The sequence below is a fragment of the Trachemys scripta genome, chromosome 3 (assembly GCF_013100865.1).
Source record: "Trachemys scripta elegans isolate TJP31775 chromosome 3, CAS_Tse_1.0, whole genome shotgun sequence".
Lineage (NCBI taxonomy): Eukaryota > Metazoa > Chordata > Testudines > Emydidae > Trachemys > Trachemys scripta.
The window spans coordinates 171,465,387-171,488,094 of NC_048300.1; the positions used below are offsets into that span (position 1 = coordinate 171,465,387).

Here is a 22,708-nt window from a genome sequence, read left to right on the forward strand (position 1 = left end):
GTTTATGAATCACAGAAGATATTATGCTTTAGCTTACCTCAGCTCATTTTAAAATGAAGCTCAGGGTTTAATGCCCCATCATTTCTATTGGAAGAATCGAAACCAATCCAAGAATGCCTCACCTCTAGGGATTGGGCGGAGGGGAGGGGTGACTATGATGGAGACAGTCTCAGTGGGATTGGAAGATGAGCAGGGAATGTTTTCTGGGGAGTGGCGAGCAGGAGAGCAGTGGGCTCAATAACAGTGGTAATAATTATGGATTCTATTAAAAGCAGGAAAAACATTCATGTAAAGGGTACTGTGGAAGGATCAAGAAATCTCAGTGGAAAGATGGTCTCAGCAGGAATAATGGGAAAAGTCGGAGGCTCCCTAATGGATGAACGTACTAAATCGGGTGTTTTAAAAGAGACATTGTCATATTAAAAGTCCTATATTTGAAAAAGACTAATTTCTTCATCTGTGTTACAAAGAATACTTTGAATCAATAGGTTTCAATGACTTTATAAAAATAATTTGCTTTTCACTGTTTGCTTTCTTTTTGCATTATCTCGCTGAGGACAATGAACACAGACTAATCAGTTTCATTTTGCTGCCAGTCACTTTCTAATCACCTTCACTTTCAAGTTCTCCCATTTCCCACTTTCCCGTATATTAGCATAATGCTGCAAATTGTAGGTTTAAACACTGCATGGCAATGCTAATTTACTTGCTCCAATTTGAAAAAAACAGAATGTTTATAAAGTCATGGAACCTTGCCTTTGGCTTTAGGATTTGTAAAAGCATTTTGGGTAAAAAAAACACACTCACATTTTTGACCCAATTTTGATCCCCTGAATTGTATCTATGTGACATTAGACTCTCTGGTAGTAGCAACGATACAAGTGTGCACGTTTTCCAGCAGATGGCGATACAGTACTTTAAACTGCACCGGTTTCCTTGGAAGTGGGACAAATATGTTTGTTAAAAGTGATTTCCATCCTGCTTGCTTTTTCTTTGATTTTTCAGAAATGCAGGGTTCTTTTCCTCTCCCCTAGATCAAAGCTGATTTTCTTTTTGAAACCAGAAGAAAACAAGCCTTCCAGGGTTGCACACACAGTAATTTTATAGTAGAGTAGGAGTCAAGAAGGATTAACAGGAGATGAGACCAAGTCACAACCTCTGGATCTGGCTCAAATTCCGAAACTTGACAGATTCAGAACTGGGATGTTGGTTCTGCCCAGTTTAAAGATACAGGGCAGGATTTGTATCTGAGCTTTTCAAAACTTGAGTGTGTTTGGATTTGGGGTTGGGTCCTGGCCCATCTCTGCTATTAGCACCCTCCACCAGACATTAAATGAAATTCTCAGCTTTGATAGTAAATTATTATTTTTTTTTTACTAAAACACTGTTCAACTGGAGTGTGCTGCGTTTTACATTTCCCATCTGTTTTCACATCAAATCATATTATTCATGTACCTGGCATCATCCAGCCAGTCATCTGTCCCTCCATGTTTATTTAAAATTAAAACCAAGATCAAAAATTAGCCAAAAGAAGTTCTTTAAAAATAATATTGAAATGGTTTATAACCAAAACATGTTTTGCTCTGGCCTCATGCTCCCTTCTTTTTATACCCATCAATGATTTTAGCAGACTGATGTGTGTTAAATGTGTTAATCGGGTACAAAGAAGGCAGAACTGGACTCCTAAATCAGCTGTCAAAGAGAACGGCACTAACGTGGTAGGTAAGTGTTCCACCCTGAATTATTCTGGGAGTCATAGCCTTTCCCTTCCCCCACCCTCCAGGGGCTATCATTGCAGTTTTGATTTATGGGCTTGTAAATCTGGTCAATTCAGCCCTAGGTGCAGAAAATTTGTAGCTGACAATTAATTCTGTGGTTGTGGAATTGCCCACATAGAAACTATCACTGCTGGAAATAACTGTCTCTTCCAAATCCTGTCTTGGAAGTACCACAGAAATGCTGGAAGCCCTAGATACACTCTTGTGATTACGTTTCTGTTTGCTTTAGGTTGATAATTCAGGGCTGGGGTTTTGGTTTTACTTCCCCATAATGTTGCTGAAAACATCATGCTGTAAAATTAAGTGATTAGAGCCAGGCTCTAGGAATCAATACTTCAGGGGTCTATTATTGGCATTGATGAGAGTGGGAAGGAAAATAGTATTTTCCACAAAAGAATTGGGAAGAAATGGAAAATGTGGGGCTTAAAAAAAAAAAGTGGAATTTTATTTTTTCAATGAAAAACTACAAGTTGGAAATTTTTAAAATTGGAAATTTTAGAATGAAAATTTTCATTTAGAAAAGACCATTTTTTGTAGAAAAAGATTTCAAAGAAAAATTTTCAACCAGCCCTAGAGGTGACATTGACTAACTCACTATCTGATGTTGGGTGAGTCCTTTAACTGCTCTCTGCCTTAGTTACTCCATCTGTAAACTGGGTGGAATACTAATTACCTACCCTAGCTGAGGCATTGAGTCTCATCTACTTTTTCACAGGCATCGCAGGTGGAAAGAGACTACAGGGAGCATCTCTACTCTTCCTGCTGGCACCCACGTAATCATGCAGCAACAGGGCAAGGTACCTAGCGTGCATTGCTTGGGGCATGTGATTGCACATTCAAACCTTCCTTTCTACAGGCTACAGCCCACATAGAGTTCTTCCTCAAATGTGCTTTTCAAGCCACATTGTCACAGACTGTCCAGAATCATTATGAGAGACCCACTGGCTGCCTGTGGGACATGACTTGTGCCTTCTATTTCCTGTGTGACTCCTATAAGTAAGGGCAGGGTTTTGCTCTTAAAGCACTTTGGAGAAAAGGTGCTGTATGAGAATGAAGAAAGTATTGTAAAGTGTTCCAGTGCCTTCCAGACCTTTTGTATAATCTGTCGAACAATGTAAAAAGGGACGTATGTATATGCATACATTTATTTAAGCTGCTTCACAGGGTGCCCTGAATGTCTGAACGTCAGAACTGATGGCTTTTGTTACACAAAGGGGTCTCTGCCAAAAGGACAGATTTTGTAAATGGGCTGGTTTGTTTCCAATATACACCTGCAAGGACATGGAACACATGTACTCTTATGCACATGACTCACATCTGTATTTGCTTCCAGACATGGAGGCAACTCCCATGTACAATATGTGGAGCACACATTGACACTTAGGGCCTGACATCAGAGGTAATGAGCACCAGCAGCTGCCCAGCTGTTGTTATGACTGCTCAGTATCTCTCCAAATAAGGTCCATAATGTTTCTGCACACTCACTGGGCCAAATTCACCTTAAGTTTACATAGGCTTCTGCCTCCAAGAACCCTGGTGCAAGCCCCAGCTGAGAGGAGGTTGCAGTGACTTAGAGTGGCTGCACTCTCCCTTGTGCTGAAAGGGAAACTTGTGAACATTGGAAGGGGCGGGCACTGATACAGCACTGACATTCAGGAGCTCAAATAAGTAGAGCTCTTATGCAGTGTTGTCCACGTCCATATGCATGTGACGTAGGGTGCTTACCACTGGAAGTAACGAGCAGGAGCAGCGCTGGCTACCCCGAGGTTTGACTCTTGGCGACTCTGTTTTGATAGCAGGATTGCAAAACCAGAACCCAACAAATGGTATTGCAGCCTGGTGCATAGGCTTGCAGTGCTGCTCAGGTGTGGCCCTACAACAGTGGAGCCATGGGGCCAAACCTATGAATGGCAGAAGGGCAGCCAATGCTGCACCTCCTTGCTGCTGCTGTGGGGCCAGCCCCTGCACCAGAGCTCCCTCTGCTCCCCAGGGCCGTGCCAGGCCTTGCCCTGCTTCTGGCAGCCCATGTCCCTTTCAGGAATGGGGGTGACATTGCACCTGGGGCAGGCTGGGCTGGAAGGTGGGAGCAGACTGTGGAGCAGCCTCAGTGGGCAGGGTGCTGGGGCCAGCAGCTGCAGTGAGGATGGCTTCCCAGGGATTGGTGGAATGTACTATGGGAAAAATTTCTGGGGGCACCCCTACTCTCATGGATCCCCAGGAGGGAGCTAAAGCTTTAACCCAGCAAAAGTCTCAGAGGAAAGAGATGATGGAAATGAGAATCAGGCCCAACATGTGCCTTTGAAAAATATAACAATAAATATGATCTTTGTATATGTTAAATTGAGACTAGCTAATAGTGGAATATATGCCTTCCTTCCTGAACAGTGGGTTTTCATGGGAATGGCATGACACCAGACTCTCTCTTGGTGAATTTGGAATCAACATCCACATATCAGGGGGAGGGATAGCTCAGTGGTTTGAGCATTGGCCTACTAAACCCAGGGTTGTGAGTTCAATCCTTGAGGGGGCCACTTAGGGATCTGGGGCAAAATCAGTACTTGGTCCTGCTAATGAAGGCAGGGGCTGGACTCAATTACCTTTCAAGGTCCCTTACAGTTCTATGAGATAGGTATATCTTCATATATTTAATGTGGATTGGGGGAGAGTTGATTCAAGAAAGAAAGGGTTGGGTCTGTAAAAGCACATCCTCACCTCAGGCCTGGATGAGGCATTGCAGGGGGTATTTCTGCTCATGCCCCACCCAGTGGCCACTCCTAGCTACAGTCTTCTATCTCCCTCTCTGGGTTTTCTGTGGCCCAGCTCTCTGGCCGAGTCAGGTAACAGTTCACTACCCTTCCAGGATAACAAAAGATCCAACATAAAGTCCAAATCAAATATCCAGAATAATAGTTCTTCTGCATTTCTCATGCTCCACTGAAGTCCTCTGCTTCTTGGCTTGTTCTCTTAACCCCACCAAGCTTCTTTTATCTTGCTTCTTCCCCAGCAGGATTCCCCTACTGCTTCCCTTCTCCAGGAACTTGAGCAGTTTACCCCTGCTCCTTTTAGGCCCTATCTCAGAGCTCCCCTCAGAAGCTTACCTTACTCCTAGTGGATGACAGCTTGATTTTCTCAGGCTCTTCCCAGAGAACTCCTCTTCAGGGTCTTCCTTCCTCTACGGCCTTCCCAGCTCTATTTAAGTAGTGCTTTCCCTGGTTCACCACCACAGCTGGAGTTGGTCTTTCTAATTTAGTCCCATCACATCAGGTGAGGCCCCAAATTAGTCCTTCTGTTGCCAGCTCATCAGTGCGGCTGAGGGATAGCTGCCAAATCATGGGCAAGGCGGAGCCCAGCTTTCCTCAGAGGGCCACCCAGGCCAACTATGACAAAGTTGTCTAAGGTTCATTTCTGGTGGAAGGTAACTTCCAGGCTATGCACTGATCTCAGATCATTAACATGTTGCTGCATGTTTTGTAAGATAAGCTATAGCTCAAACTAGCCAGGATCAAGCCTTCCACTTCAAATATTTCAGCTGGCTGAATCATTGAAATGTAGTAGATGAGTTACTTGTACCTGGCATGCAATCATTCTTACATAAGAATCAGCATCAAGAGGTTTTAACTGATCTTTTGCTAAGCATTTGTTGTTCTTATTATTTTAGCAGAGACTGATAGAGGGCCCGATCCTCCCAGGTGCTCAGTATCTTCAATCCCAATTGAAGTCACTGAGTGTTGAAGGCATAAGCATCTTTCACAAGGTGCTCAGCACCCTGCCAGCGACGTCACAAAATGTAGCAAATCAGATGTTAAACTCCTTATGGCCCAACTACTTTCAAATGCAAAATGTTCTCTTAAAATGTTGGAATCTATCTGTCACCTTGATTTCTTCATTTGTAAAACGGGGCTACTGATATTTACCCACATCACAGGGTGTGGGAAGCATTAATGTCTGAGTGCTTTGAAGATGAAAACAGCTCTATCAATGTTGTTTATTGCTTATTGACGGTGTAATCTGCAATGAAGTCCTCAGGGTGGAGTTCAGTCATAGGTATCACTCATGACTCATAGATTCTAAGGCCAGAAGGGACCACTGTGATCATCTAGTCTGACCTCCTGCATATCAGTCCAGAGCAGGTAGCAGGACAAGGCTCTACCAGTCACAGTCAGTAAGTAGGCAGTTAATCTATTTATCTATCTATCCTAGGGATGTCTATTAAGTCCCTCACCAAATGCTGTAATTACAGAATATTAGCCTGATAAATTAGAAGAAAGAGGACAGGTAGTCTATGTGATTTCCTTGTATATAAGCATAAATGCCACCTCCCACCTTCTGCCACTAAGAGTATCTAACATCTCATAGACTGTGTCTACCCTGGAAAATTCACTTGTTGCTGATCGTTGTCGTCAGCACTGGGTACAGCTGAACCAGTGGTGAAAATGGTTTAACATTAAGTGGGGAAGGACCTAGCCATGTTCATCAGCATTTCAGACACCATGTTTGAACCCTGCTTGAAGCAAGTTTTCAGCACCAGTCCTGCTGAGGCCAGTTGTCAGTAACAGGTACATTTGCTGGTGCAGACACAGCTATAGAAGAAAGGAGCTAATTTGTCACCTTATCTCCCCACAACTCACAATCTACCCATATGGGAAAAGGGTTCATAATCACTGAAAACCTGGCAATTTGTCTCCTATGAATTGCATTATGGATGGTGACTCAACAAAAGGACAATAGCACCAATGGAATATTATGCTGTGTTAAGTAGGGTAAATATAACAATTCAGTTTAGTCAATGTCAGTTTCTCCTTTGTTCTTAGATTTCATAATCACAAGATTACTCTGCTAAAGTATTTAACAGCTACAGTACACACATGTTTGTGTTGTTTTTCCATTATCTATCATATCAAAGACTGAGCCAAAACATTCCCCACCCATTCTGATTTTTCAGCAGGGAGTGGCAACAGTATGTAATGAGAACAAGCTTTTCCTTGCACAGAATGAAGGTTATGATGTATGGCTTTGATTAGGTCTGGGTATTGGGCAGCCAATGACAAAAACATTCATTTCTCAGTGACAGCTACAGCAAAATATCTCTTGTTCTTTATGGTTCTGTAGGATAAAGCTGGGAATACATTTTATGCCCTCCTCTTTATCTGTACCATATGTTGGTATCTGTAGTTCTCCATGTTACAATATGTCTTTAAGAAACCCAAGGTCAGGGTGGGACTGTACATGGTACAGATCTGTGAAATGATGCATGTCACCTTCAGTTCTGCTCTTACACTGTAGAATGAAAAAATATTTTTTTAAAAAAATACATGAACAGTAGAGGAAAGTAAAATGGTTAAAAATATTTTCAAAAATTGAGTTAAGTGAAATTTGTTGCAAAATTTCATAAACATTAAAAAACAAATATTAAATTATATCCTGTTTATTTCTTATTTCATAATTTCAGCTTTAACTGAGAAAAATCTGCTGTCCTTCAGTAAATGATTACAAAACTGCTTCAATTTTCAGTAAGAAAGAATGGATTTTTTTCAATTGTTAATGTGCTGGGTGAGTTGGTGATTATTATTTGTTTGTTTGTTTATTATTAGCTAATTTATTTTGCAATGCCCAACAATGTAGTGGATACCTCATTGGTCACATCTGACATGATCCTTGCCCCAAGGAGCTTACAAGCTAATTTCAGGCAAGATGCAATGAATGAAATGGAAACAATGGAGGGAAACAGTAGGGAAAGGAAAAGGTTTCTATCAGTCCGATTAAATGATTACCCAGCAAAAGCTCATGCACAGCATGGTGTAGCACAGTGTGGAGGCCTCGTGGCCCTGCCACCCCCCACACCCCAAAAGGGCAGTGGAGAGGGTCCTCCAAGCTACCTAGAGTGGGACACAGCCAATCTGGGCCCAGCAGCCTAGTATAAGAAGAGCTCCGGGGCCAGAGGGAGTTCAGTTCCTTGCTGTAGGAGTGTGGATGGTTTGTGAATGGCTGACAGAGCTACAGAACTCTGGACAGGGCAGTGCTAGCTTGAATGATAGTAATAAGGTGATTCAGCTATTATGAAAACATGTATTAATGAATCCTTAATGAATTAATTAACCTTTGCTCCCCATTTCTGCTGTGATTCACTTCACAAATTTAATATCCATTAAGGGTAAAATTCTGGTCTGATTGAAGCCAGTGGGAGCTTTGCCATTGACTCCAGAGAGATCAGGACGCTTCAATATATAAAGTTGTTTCACTGGTGCGTTTTCTTTTTTTTTTTTTTTTTTTAATAATGGAAAAGAACAATTCAGCCACACTGGTGGTGGCTTGATATTTATTCCTCCTTGCCTTTCTGCAAAACTGTCGAACAGGCAAAAGGTTCTGGCTTCTTACTAAGTGTAAAACTTTTCACATGCCTCTAAGAGACGACAGAGCATGTGAACAGTTGCATTCTGGGAGCTGTATCTCTCAACTGTCCTGCTTTCAATGCTCAGATGTTATCCTTGCCAGCATGTTTGCTCAGGGCTGTTTTGTTTTTTCAAATGGACTCCGGGTAATTCCACAGGCAAATATGTGGATTATGTGGTAAATACCTTTGCCTGCTATATGAGGCCCAAGACTGAGAGAGGTCAGGTAATATAGTATGATGATGCATAAACCCTATTCATTAAACACTGAAAACAACATCTGTTTTCTTTAATGCTGTGAAGATTTCACTTTATTAGATGTTGGTTGGTTAATGATTATAAAGTAATGGGCCATTATTAAGCAGGTGCTTCTCTATAGTACCAAAAAAAAAAAAATTCTCTGGAGCCAATGGGAAAACAGCATTGTACAGCAAAGAGCACTGCATACAAACTATTCAAGAACTGCCGGAAGGGGTAGTTCCTATGCTCTGCAACACTAACAGTCTTTGCCCCGGAGGCTTTCTCTATTCAGATTCTACTAAAATCAATTCAAGCCCAGGACAGTTTCACTGGAATGGTGCCAGGGTACTGACCATCAACATTTTAGCACTAGGGAGAGTCCCATCTGGCAGCATGGGAAAGCCAAGTAAAAAAGTTGCTGTGTTTGAACCAGCACGCTGAAAAAGAATGTGCTGTTGGGGGGCAGCTGTGTGTCACTGCACTTAAGACTACAGTGTCTGAGCATTTGGAAGCAAATGCTGAAGGATGGATTGCATCCTTTTTTAGCTGTCGTACATGTCTTGGGGCTATTGGATATGGTTGTTAGAAGTAAGTTTTTGCCCATGAGCTGCTGTTTTGGGGAATAAAATGCATCTTCCCAAATAGCAGGGAGGGCAGTTATATTTATCTGGATGTGTTCCACAGTGCTATGTGATCACTGTAGACAATGAATGGTACTTTTCTCCTTGGCTGACATCAAATAGCCTATTTTACATGAGTGCTTTTCCAGCACCCATGGAAATTATATAACGGGGCAGATACAAGTCTCAATTAAACTGGTGTAAATGCAAAGTAACTCCACTGGGAGTTTGGTCCTGGTTGTCTGACATGACTACTAACAGATTCATGAAATGGGCTCTTCCAACTGTTATTTGTACTAAAAGCAGCTTCCTTAGCTCTCTGTTCTCCAACCCAGCTCACCCACTCCCACCAATGTGTTGTAGAGGATAGCAATTGGAAATATGGTGGCCTTGAGGAGATTACTCTCCCTCCCGCATGGCTGCCGATGGCATGAATAGCCCATGAAGGGAGAGTAAGGCGGTGCATGGGCCACAGACTGGCCTGTGGTTAATGTAACATGTATTGCTTTGCTGAATATTTAATATGGAATATTGTGGCTGTACTTAATTTCTGTAGGCTTTGCATTTATGTAAGAGCTCACTGGGAGAAAATGGGAGAGGAAGTCTAAGAGAGAAGCTGTTGAGAGCAGGAAATGCTAGTGCCTATCTGTGTAAAATCTGCAGCTAATCTTAGTAAAGTCTGAAAACAGACCTCTCCATCTGAGACCTCATTATTTCCATTAACTCAGCTTGCTGCTAGTGTATTCTCCCCTTGATGCACAAACTCAACTCCCATTGGCATTAATGGGATCATAGACGTTAGAGATGGAAAAGGCCTATTAGATCATCCACTCCATCTTACTGCCAATGCAGGACAAATTATTGCATTACTCATGTTCATTCAGGGAAATAGTGGACCCAGAGGGTTCAAACTTGCCTTTTTCAAAGGTAGTACACATCTCATCATTATCTGAAAAACCAGCCATTGTTCATGTAATGTTTCTAAGATTTAAGAGCAGCGGCTGATTTTCCAAGAGAATTGAGTATAGAGAATATAAATAACCCAGTGCCTAAATAAGAGCAGAGCAAACATTATAGACAGAAGGTGGGTCCTTTTGAAGGATAAGCATAGCTGTTAGAATGCTAAGGAGGATTACATGGGGATCCATGAAAGGATATTGGGCACCTGAAAAAACATGCTGTTGCTAGATAAATACCATTTGAGAGCTGTATATATCTGGCCCTGAACACATATTTTAAGTGTTGTCATGTTGTAACAGAGTGTCAGAGACTGGGATGTGGGCAGTTGTGCCTAGTGCTTGGAGCACGAGTCAGGTCTAGTGGTTAGAGTAGGAGTCGGTCGCCAGCAGTAGGAGCCCAGAGTCAGAGCTAGAGTCAGGGGCCAGATGCCTGAGCCGAGGATCAGAGCTGGAGTTAGAAGTCAAGACTCAGAGCTGGGTTAGCTGGAGTAAAGCAAAGCGGGGCAAAGACGAGAGCAGTGCTGAGAACAAGCAGACGCAGGAGCCATTTGAACATCCAGCACCCTGCTGCTGCTGCTGGCCTTAAGAACAGATCGAGGCTGATCCCCTCAGCAATTTCAGTGGCTGGGCCAATCAGGCGGCTCAATTGGGGCCCAGCTGTGCTAGCTAGACTGCCTGGGGGTTAAGCTAGCAGATAAGCAGGCTAGCTGCAGATGCTTACTTGTGACACAGAGCTAGCTGTTTTCTTGGCCCTCTCTGGTCTTTCTGAGTGCACACTCTCATAAGGTGGCCACTCACTCATTCCCTGAATACTGGACTGAACTTCTGGGAATGGTGTCGACCTGCCTCCGCCAGCATGCCCTGGCACACAGGTACCAGCTTCTAATTTTCCTTGGAGGTGCTCAATCCCTGCTCAGCCCCCGACCCTGTCCACACTCCACCCCTTCCCCCAAGGCCCTGCCCTGCCTCTTCCCGCCTCCACCCCTGCCCCACCTTTTCCCTGCCTCTTTCCACCTCCTCCCCAGAGCACGCCCCATTCTGGCTCCTCTCCTTCCCTCCCAGTGCCTCCTGAATGCCATGGAACAGCTGATCTGCGGTGTGCAGGAGGCGCTGGGAGGGAGGGAGAGGAGTTGATCTGCGGGGCCACTGGCAGGTGGGAGAGGGGGGGAAGGAGGGGAGCTTGGCTGCCGGTGGGTGCTAAGCACCTGCTAAGTTTTCTCTGTTGGTGCTCCATCCCTGGAACACCCATGGAGACGGCACCTATGCTCTTGCATGCATGGTGTGTGTGTGTGGCCATGCCACACAGGAGTCACCATTTTGAGGAGCACGCTGCCTTGCCATTGTTGGCGTGACCTTACACATATGGTGTGTGTGAAGTTATGCCAGCAGAGGTGGAATAATGCTTTCTTCAAAATGGCATCCCCCGTCCGATACTGGACAGAAGCACCTCGGGTTTCGTCTCAGTACTGGGAGGGGGACAAACCACCCAAAAAGAGGCCTGTCATGTTCAAAACTGGAGGAATGGCCTCCCTATGCTCTTCAGTGTCAGGCTTCCTGCCCTTCTCTCTCCTGGGGTGGAATTCTACTATTCTTCCTTTCTTAGACCTGGCCCTATGTTACAGGACCCTGTGTATCAACTGTTCTTACCCAACAGTTCTGACTGGCTTTGATGCCTGCAGTTCTGTGACAAGTGTATATATATATACAGTGATCAGACTACCCTCTTAAATCAAATTATTCTTCAATTTCAATAGTAGGAACAAATCATACCATAAGAAAAAAAGGATTTTAAAAAAATAAACAGTTTACATGCATGTATATCTTACATCTAAAGCCTTACCACCGTGAAATGGTCTGGCAGGCAGACCTAGCTTCTTCAGACACACCAGCAAGTGCCAGTCTTAGGCCTGGTCTACACTGGGGGGGAGGGGGAATCGATCTAAGCTACGCAACTTTAGCTATGTGAATAACATAGCTGAAGTCAACATACGTAAATCTACTTATCACAGTGTCTTCATTGTGGTAAGTCAACGGCTGATGCTCTCCCATTGACTCTGCCAGCGCCTCTCACCCTGGTGGATTACCAGAGTCGTGGGAGAGTGCTCTGCGGTCAATTTATTGCATCTAGACTAGCCACAATAAATCAACCCCCGCTGGATAGATCGCTGCCCGTCGATCCAGCGGGTAATGTAGACAAGCCCTCAGTCTGAACAACTGACCAACAATACTACTCCACTTCTGGAAAGAGAGTCTCTTTTTATCTTTCCGGGACCTTTTGCTTTTCTCTGTTTCTGGGCTTTTAGCCTGCTTGTCAAAAACTGGTTTGAACTTGGCTGAATCTGGAGGTAGAATCTTCACAGCTAATAGCTTGGGTTTTGTCTCTGAATGGCCCTTGAGTGTTTACTATGGTGGCTTATCTCAAATCTTTCTTTGATCTTCCTGCTTGTTTTCCTTACAGCCCACTATTCACCTAAACCAACATATTCATACAGTAAGCAACCCAATAAGCAGGCCACATACAATATTCATGAATTATTACAGCCCCACTTCCATCACATCTTGATACAAAAATGGTCCTGAAAAATAAAGTTGCTAACTCTGCCATATGATTCTAGCTCCCCACTCAGAGAAGTTTGTCCTTCTCATTGATCCACCATATTCTCTTCCTGTTTAACAAGATTTGTAACAAGAGGGGTTAGCAATACTTCTGCTCCCTGAGCTACAGTTATTTATAGTTTTGGAGTGGTTGGGATGTTTGTTTAAAGTCTGCTGGAGAGCTGTTGTTTTTTTCTGGTAGGTGGCTCATTACTTCATAAATTTGTGACTGAACAGGAATAGAGGCCGGGGAGCAACTATGCTGCTTCATGCATCATGACCAAGTGTGTATGGGAGTACCTCTCTGGACCAGCTGCTCCATCCATCTGCAGCTGGGTCTAGGTACAGTGATCTACGGTCAAGATCTGTACTGGGAGTATTTTTATAGCTGTTTTATAGCAGCTGGTGTGAATGGCAGTAGAAAAATGAACTATCAACTTCCCAACCATCAGGAACAAACTAAGAAAGAAAAATAAACACAAAAATGAGCACTTTTTTGTTCGTATGATAGAGAAATCAGTTGCAACATTGTAGTTGAGCGTCTCTTAGTATGTCCACTACAAACCTATGTTGTTAACTCCACTGAAAAATTGCTTCATGCCAAAACTTGGCTTAAAATATGGTTAGAAACACTTGAGTATAAATAAGTTAATGGTTTTAGAATGCTTTTAGACCCTCTTACAACTGAATAACTATTTGCACATGAAATTTACTATTGATTTGTCTATTGTTTAACTATTTTGGGAAAAATGTAAATAATCTAATTAATTTGCTTTTAAAGCCAGGTACAGTGGAATTGATATGGGGATACAGAGATTGTATCTCTAGGTCAGGTGAAATCCAGCCTATATTAGTAGAGATCTAAAATTCTTTGAGTGGCCTAAGGGCCACAGCCTGCCAGGTGCCTAGCACTTTAACAAAGCTAGTTGAATGTTTTCTGTAATCAACAAAAACAAAGCAAGGGGGGGGGGGAAAGGGAATTAAAATTTATTTCCCCCCTCCCCCTGCTGTTTTTCAAGCAGTTCTATCGCTTATTTCTTGATTACAGTAGGAATACTTCTTAGAAGGCACTCACAAGCTAGAAGAATGGTGCCCTAGATGAGCTTGAGGCCCAGTTCCTAGTGGATGAATGGTAAGCTACAATCACAACTCTGTAATCACACCCACCATCACGGTGTGTCAGACCCTATTTAGAGTTTCACCATAGAGAACAGAATGTGTGGCAAAGAAGTTAAAGGTTATGGGGCTATCCAGGTTTTCCCAGGAATGATCTATTATAACCCGTGTCTCAGCTCCTTGGTACATTCCACAGCTAAACACAGGAAGGGATGAGATGTGTTGCCAGCCTTTGACTACAAGGTCGTTATCCTATACCATTCTCCTTCAAACTGCACACACTGAAGATGGTACACTATCCATGTCCCCAGTCTGTTTCCCAGGAAGAAAAAACAAGCATTCCCAGCTAGTGCACTTAGTTGATGTTTGTTTGCCTAGTGGTGTTGCTGCCTTTCTTTGTTATGGATGAAAGTGTAGTGTGTGTAAACAGGGAATCAATAGAGTTCTCACTGCCCACACCTGCATAGGGCGCTCGATTTGGGGGGTGGCGACCACGGCAGTATTTCCGCGGCGGGGCCTTCCACCGCCTCTGTGGGGGGTGGCATTTCGGGGTGGGACCTTCCCCCGCCTAGGGCGGCGGAAAAACTGGCAGCACTCCTGACACACAGTGCTTATCTTGGACAATATTTGTGGAAAACCTTTGTTAACAATATTGGGAAGACATCACTGCTTTTCAGCCTTCCTTATAAAATTTCCCTGGATCTTCCTTGGAAGAGGTGCCATACTAGTAATGGCCTTGCTGAAGTCAGTGGGATTCTGCATAGGTGTTAGTCTGCCTTTCCAGAACTGTTTGCAAAATTGAGGTTTGTGCCAGTCTGGGCTGTCGATTAAACTCATTTTAAACAATATCTTTTAAAAGAATGTTACACTCCAATAAAGCAAAATATATACCTACCTCTACATGTCATCCAGAAAATGCATTTGCTACTGTCTTTGTTTTCAAGTCAATAGATTTATTTTAATACATTTAAGTTTTCTGGCTTTTATGGGTTGCATTTCTGGCACTACTTGGACATGATTTTAGTAGTCAGACATTTAAAACTGAGCTGTTGGCATGAGTCAAAGGATGTCACGCTGAAAACAAAATGGAACGATACAAACTCATTAGTGGTATATTGCAACAATACCTAGGAAAAGACAGCCAAAGCAATGCTTTTCAAATTGGATAGATGGTGAATTTAGAAACGTTCTTAAGTTGCAAATTCTTGAGAATTCAGGCCGAGTCCTGAGTGGATCTAAATGAATGCAACTCCTGTGAAGTCAATGGAGCTGAGTCCAGCTGATGATCTGGCCTTTTATGGTTAGAATGTGTAAATTGCTAGACCACTTTATTATTATTATTAATAAAAATATCAAGGAGGGGAAGAAAATAGTTGCAACCTACTCAGCATCCCCACAGGCATTGCTAAGAAAAGGGTGAGATAGAAATTATACCCAAGAATTCAGAATGATTATTACCCATTTCAACATGAAAGCAAGTGAAGAGCATTCCTGGGGTGTAAAATAGTGTGAGCTGATAAAATCAGGGGTTCTTTCATCACCATGCACAGCTTAGAGCTAAAGAACTAGAAAATGCTACTGTATATTCTATGGGAAAACAGGTCTCTTTAGTGTTTCCCAGTCATAGTGACAGTCTGTCTTCCCCTAGCTTGGTGCAGAGGGTCAATTTAAATCCTCTAAAGTGCCAAGAGCTCCATCTGCTCTTCCATCTGAACTGGGAACATTTTTGCTCTTTTTTTATTTTTTAAAACAACTTGATTTGGGCTTTTGGTGTTTGTGTTTCAGCAAACAGCCCAGATGCCAATAACGAAGAAAATGTATTAAGTGATAAGGGAAAACACAGAGAATTTAAAATGAACGAGGTAGGAAAATGTTAAATGGAAAATGGGAGCTGATTGCAATATCCAACCCAGGTGTGGTTGAGAATTAAAGTGCTTGCCGGAGAGATTCTAACAGATATATCCCATAATCCTACACATCTGGGAAAGTGTTGGTCAAGACAGTCCTGGAAGCTATGCCAAAACACCTTAAAGATATTCCACGCAAAGATCCAGCCTGCTATATACTACAGCTGCTGTTTATTAGTGATGCTCATATTTTATGTATGCTAGCACATAGGAATTCTCTTACAACACTGTGTGTGTGTGTGTGTGTGTGTGTGTGTGCGAGAGTGTGTGTGTTTCCACTTCCACTGCTTGTGTACTCTACTGACATGCAGTTTGCTGCATTATTCCATGATTTGCAATCACATAACTATATCTTCTTTAGCTGGGGTATAGATAAACGTATCTTTAAAAGAGAATGCTTTAGTTTCCTTTAAAGAAGTAGAAAAATAGACCTGACACCAGTTTTCCTTGGGAAAAGAGAAACAACAATACAAGCTGCACAAAGCTCTTTCACTTCTCTATTCAAACTTTGTCTTTATTAGTAATTTTGACCTCATTGTACTACAACTGACTTGAAAAGTCAGTGTTTTGAGTTTGTGGAAAAAACATACCAGCTATGCCAAAACATGAACCAGAGTCTCTTGTGCAAAAAGATCTCCTCACTATTTATATTTCTCTGTATGAGAAGATTGTGACCAAGGAACAAGTGGTCAAATGTTCAAAATCACCTAAATGTCATTTTCATAAGTGACTTAGGACAAGATTTTTAAAAGGCTTGTAGGTGCTTAGTTCAATGGGAGTTAGGTATGTAAAAACCTTCAAAAATCGGCTTCTTAGACACTTGGGAGCCAGAAGGTATGTCTACACTGCAATCACAAGTGTGGTTGCTTCTTGGGCAGGCATACCACCTCTAATTTAGCATTCAAAATAGAAGTGAAGACATGGGGTACAGGCTTCAGTCTAGGCTAGCAATGAAAAGGCATATGCAGGGGGACCAGGTGGACTTGTACAGCCCACGCTGAAGCCTGTATTGCCCTGTCTTCACTGCTGTTTTTAGGCATGCTAGGTAGATTAAAGCTACAAGGGGTATGCCTCCCATAGTCTGCAGTGTAGACAACATATCCTAAATCTCTTTCAAAGTCATCAGGACTTACATTCCATTTGAAAATTTTACCCCTTATCTAATTTAAATTTTGAATCTTTTTTTTTTCTTTCTTTTCTTTCCAGCCCACCTCCCAAAGGAGAAGATGCAACTCCCAGATGTCGGAGGCTTGTAAGCAATCTTTGCCTTGGAAATGATTGTCTTTTTTTCTTTGAGTTTTTAACTTTGCTCTCAACACCAGGTGTCACTGTAGTGACAGAAAACCTAACAGATTCAGGAGAATTGGTCAGCAAAGCAAAATTTGCAAAATGAAAAGAACTCCAGACACAAGGTGGCAATGGCAACAGTTACACATATGATACTCCATAAAACAGTGTACGTTGTGTAAGCGAAAGACTTTGGACGCAAAAGTACCATTCCTCTGCTGGAGATAATAAAGCTTAATCTAGACTATATGATTATTATTTTATTATTTTATTATATACAGTGGTTTAACTGATAAATTTCTATATTTAGTAATTGGCTATAATATACACAACATATTAATATACTATAGCAAACTGTAAGTTATATAAGCTTAAATACCTCAATTGATAAAGATCAAAATGTCAAAGTTTAAATAAAAAATGAATTTGCCATGAGACAGAAATGTCACTTGTCCCTGCAATCTGCATGTCATTAACCAAACTCTCTGCTCCAGGTTGTAGAGAGGAGGACTGTGTTATAGTGCTGTGGTCAGACCTTGACATTTAAAGGATCTGAAGCTTAAATTTATATGTAAAATAAACTCAGCAAGAGGTTTCCCGTACATTCTGAATGGCTGTACCGGGGCCAAGTGCAAAGTTGAGTTTTATCAAAACTTTACATTTTTTTCTGACAAGCTCTGGAAGTTTTAACAAAAAGTGGGTAGAAAAGTCAATTTTTTCACTAAATTTGGTTTCTGTTTTTGACCACTTTTATAGCCGTTTGAAAAAATGTTTAAAAATTCAAAAAAGAAGAAAAAAAATTCACAGAAAATGATTTCCATTTTTTGAGCAGATCTAGAAATAGCAATAAAGGAGTCACAGAAAAGCCCTTTTTTTTGTCTTCTCAGATCTGGGAGTTCTGCTGACTGAAGGGAAATAAAAGTACTATAAAACATTTTCATGCAGAGCTCAAGAGTTCAATTGATTAGGTTAGGTATTGTTAATATCTGCTTTTAAAAATATTATTTAGTGTTTTGATGGAACTGGGGAAACATGAAACAAACAAAAATAAGAGATACATTTAAAGTAAAATATAGAAGAATGTTGGAAAGAACATAAGAGTTATTTTAAATTTTGTGGAAATGTTTCTTGTAGTGTATTTATTTCCTGATAATGTTGGGCACTCATTTTGTTTCAAGGCTCAGACCTACATTGTACTAAAGCTCCTATCCTGCAGAGGCGTGAACAGGGCCAGCTCCAGGGTTTTGGCTGCCCCAAGCAGCCAAACAAACAAACAAAAAAGCCGCGATCGCGATCTGCGGTGGCAATTCGGCGGAAGGTCCTTCGCTCTGAGCAGGAGTGAGGGACCATCCGCCGAATTGCCGCCGAACAGCTGGACCTGCCGCCCCTCTCCGAAGTGGCTGCCCTAAGCACCTGCTTGGTAAGCTGGTGCCTGGAGCCGGCCCTGGGTGTGAATAATCTGTTGATTTCAATGGGACCACTTGCATGAGTAAGGGCGGTAGGGCTTAAGGACTGTAAGATTTTAAAGTTGCCTATATATTCTAATATGGTTTTGTTCTTTCCTCCTTGAATAGAGCTGCTATCGTATTTAAGCCAGCAGGAGCTGGGTTAAATGAGCCACCTTAATAAACTTGGTCTTGGCATGAAATGGCTGTGTCACTGAAGCTGTCTGGCAATGTGTTGATATGATTTGATTAACTTTCTTTGGTTTTTCACTAGAGAAACACTCTAGGGTAAATGCTTCATAATAAATACAATATACTAAAAGTTAGCATTAACTGAATGGCACATCCATTAAAGCAATCTGAAAAGTTTTTCAGTCACTAAATTAATTGTGCTGAAATTTAACTGATAAAGCAAAGGTCAGAAGATGTAGTGTGACAATTCATAGCAGGGTCTTGACTGAGTCTGTTTCACTCCCCTCCTCTGAGGGGGGCGGAAAAAAGAAGAGAAATGAAATAAACCAGTCCTTGATCTACAGTTCTTTGCATAGGGCCTGATCCAAAGCCTACTGAAGTCAAAGGAAATCTTTCTACTTACTTAAGTGGGCTCTGTATCGGGGCCATAGTACATATGCACCATGATGAGCAAGTGCAAATGGAAACTAAATGGGGACAGAAGTAAACAATCAACCTGTTAGTTTACTAGTTTACCAGCTCTGTTAATCAATACAGTTTTTCACCTGGACTAATTTGTTCAGTGTCTCCATTTTAAAGGCACATGTAAGGAAAGGCTTGCACAGCAATAAAAATGTCAGGAATTTGATTTACTATTTCTGTGGACTTATTTTAGGGTTCATGTAATCCCATCCCAAAAGCAGCTTATGTGTAGCATAGAAAAGTGTGTTTCTTTCTCATTAATTTTGAAAGAAACCTTTTAGTATATTAAGGAGTCTGTTCTATCTCTTCAATGTGCATATAGTGAGGCAGTGTGACCTTCCTCCAACCCGGAAGGGTAGGAACCACCCTCTGTGCCCAGGTGGGTGGAGCCAGATCTGCATTGCCCTTCCCGCTGCAAGTGGAAAGGCAGGAGAGGAAGTATAAAAGGCGGAGCCTCCAGCACAGTTGTAATCGAGTCAGCGAGGGAAACAGACGCATCCTGCTCACTCTAGGCTGCTGACTTCACTGCCAAACCAAGAGACGCCCTGCTCCCGAAGGAGCGTGTGTCTGCAGGGGAGCTGCCGAGACTGTTGCTGGCCACCTCCCCTGAGGAGACGGAGGACACCCATTGATTCAGGTACACCTCAAGGGGAGGGGAGGAAGTGGCTCACGGACAGCCAACTCCAGTCTGGTTGTATTGCAGCCTGAATGAAACATGATCAGTGTGTCGTGGCTGGATTCCCTGCTGATCCAGTGGCAAAACACTCCTCCACTGTTAGGGCCCTGGGCTGGGACATGATGGAGTCGAATGTGCCTGAGTTCCCCTACCCCACCCCACCCCACCCCTGGGTTTACAGCCTCCCCACTGTGGGCCAGGTGTCCGGTGTTAGCCTATCATCCTCTAAAGCTCGGATGCTAGACTAGTCACTGCTCTGCCCCAGCCCGAGGGCCAGAGCCTAGATGCTGCTGTTTGCTCTACCCTGCTTGAGGGTCATAGTCTGTGGACTCCTTGGTGGCTCTGTTCCTGCCTGAGGGCCAGAGCCTATAGACTGTTTGGGTTTTGCCCATCAGGGCGGTTGGGACACTAATGCCTATGCTGCTAATTCTCCCAAGACTGGGCAGTGATCCCAGCAATGTAGTAAGGCCTTATTGGAAAGCCTGGGAGGTGGGCGAGCCCAACCCAGGGCCGGATTAATTTTATGTGGGCCTGGTGCCAAACATATTTGTGGGTCCCCATGGGGCAAGGTGCAGGGGGGCAGGATGGTCAGTCTCCAAGGGCGGGCTGGGGGCAATGAGGCACAGCGCAGCGGGAGCAGCCCCGCTCTGCACAGCCCAGCAGGAGGGCACTGTTTACAAACCTGCAGCTGCCAGACACACACTGGCCTGCCCAGCCCTGTGCTGCCAGCATGCCCCTTCCCCTTGAGGGCAGGCCCGCACCACACCGCCCCCCTGCCCAGTGTCCCACCCTTATGCCCAGTGCCCCCTCACTCAGACACCTCCACCACAGATCTCTATGCTCAGCCCCCACTCCTCCCAGAGACCTCCCCCCCTGGCCTCCCACCACAACTGCACAGCACCCTGCACACCACACCACTTGCCCAGTGCCCCCCACCCATAGACCTCCCTACTGCAGACAGGAGCCTATTGGAAATTTCAGAAGCACCTAAGCAGGCAAGGCACCTAACTCCAGTTGAAATCAATAGGAATTAAGTGCTTATGAAGATCCCACTTGGTGCCTGTTTTCATGTTTGAATGCCTAAATACCTTTGAAAATCTGCCTGTTGGTTATTTATCTAAGGTCACACAGGAAGTCTGTGGCAGAGGAGGGAATTGAATTGTCTCCTGAGGCCCAGACTAGTGCCCTAACCAGTGGACCATCCATCATCTCCTTCATGGGTGGTCTTTTTCTTTTTATGATTGTTTGCAAAAATCTTGGCAAACTTCTCTCCTTCGATGCATGTGGGTGGTTTCCATTGAATTGAGTGGGAAAGGTCTGTACATTTATACAAAAAATCTGGCCTAATGAATTTTACAACGTTTAGCAAAAACTCAAAGTCTGGGAGCACATTCAACTTCAGGTGAAAATGTTTGGAAATTAAACCCTGCTCTATACTAGGAATACTTGTTTACTATACTGGCAAAGCGCTCCTACTTTAGGCACAATTTATACTGGCAAAATTCTGTTTTTGCTGGCACAACTTATTCCAGCTCCTCTGTCCGCATATACCCCACCCCAAGCAAAATAATCTGTATTGGTAAAACTGCAGTTTTGCCTGTATAACTATGTCTACACTGAAGGCTTTTGCCAGCATAGCCAAACGTGGCTAACATGGCTATGCTGGCATAAATTTGTAGTGTAGACCTGACCTGAACCCATGATCCATCTGTCATGTTTGACAACTTCTAGATCTGATATGCCATATTTTGGTGAGAAATGTAAGACTCAATTCTTTCTACAGGTCTCTTAATGTAACTGTGGTGGAATGGGATATGACTTTATCAAATTGTGAAGTCTGTTTCTTACCTGGGTTGAAGTATTTTCTCTGGCTGCATTCATCTGGATTTGCTTAGTGTCAGCCTGTTTCGTTGCACTCCAGATAGCTACCCTGTCCTGGAAAGTCATTTGACGCTTTATTGAAGGACCACCACTGAGCGCCATCACCTTTATTGAAGGACCACCACTGAGAGCAGTCTGAAACTATCAACTTTGACTCTCCACTTCTGGCAAACCCACATGGAACGATGGTCTTTCTACACAGGGGCCCACAAGGGGCAGGCAAGCATGCTGGTGGGTATGAAACTTCACAGTCTGAACACATGGCCCAGAGATAGAGGCCCTCTTTAAGAGCAAAGTTCTGCTCTGCAGCTGGAGGTTGGCCATGGCCACATGTAAGAAGAGTTTGCAGAAGAGAGAGGGCAGGAGGGTCTCTGCTGAAAAGGAGTGAACCAGAATAGATGAGGGTGCATCACAGGATCTTTGTTTTCAAAGATCTGTCTCTTAAGTGCTTTAAGATTAAAGCCAATGTGGTTAAGAAATCACCCCCTGTTCTATTTGCGTTCCTTGCTTTCCTGCCCTGTCATCTCCAGAGGAGTTAAATGAGTAAACCCAAAGTGACTACAGCCCAGGTGGAACTCTGAGGGAGCATATGTAAGCAACTGGAGGTGCTTGGGAGTGGAGTGTCTCAGAAACTGATTTCAAGGACTATGGTGACTGAACAGTGGCATCTCACCACTTAAGGAGAAAAGAGGTTTGAGCTTGGGACTATACCCCAGGGTCCCAGAGCTAGAGAGCACATGGGACCCAGCAAGTCCACTCACAACTGCCTGGTGACCATACAGATGGATATTGGGCCAGGCTGTAACAGTAATCTTTTCCCAGTTTATAAGATGTATTTCTGCCTCTCACTTCCTGAGTAATTTTACCACTACTTAGAGTGCATTAATGAAGAGTCTTTAATGAAGCATAGCTTGTCATTACACAATGCCAAATTTTTAAAGAGCAATATAGATTATTCTTAGTGTTTCCCCTTATCCACACTTGTAAAAGCCCCTCGTTCTGACACTTTCCCGCCAACATATGAAGATTCAAGCAAAGTACTCAGTCACTTTCATGTACCTGTAACAAAACTCGTTTGTACCTTAAATGTGTGTACCGTGTATTGTTTGAAAAATATTGCCTTAACTCTTTTCCTGGAAAGGTGAAAAGCATACATAATAA

General features: G+C 43.1%; 1 long non-coding RNA gene across 1 annotated transcript; it reads left to right on the forward strand.

Moving 5' to 3' along the window:
• The first annotated feature begins 1,633 nt into the window (after nucleotides 1-1,633).
• On the forward strand, nucleotides 1,634-22,708 carry LOC117874046. Its single transcript, XR_004644880.1, has 5 exons — nucleotides 1,634-1,722; nucleotides 2,494-2,575; nucleotides 16,811-16,856; nucleotides 19,313-19,627; nucleotides 21,450-22,708. It is a non-coding gene; the product is annotated as an uncharacterized LOC117874046 (long non-coding RNA).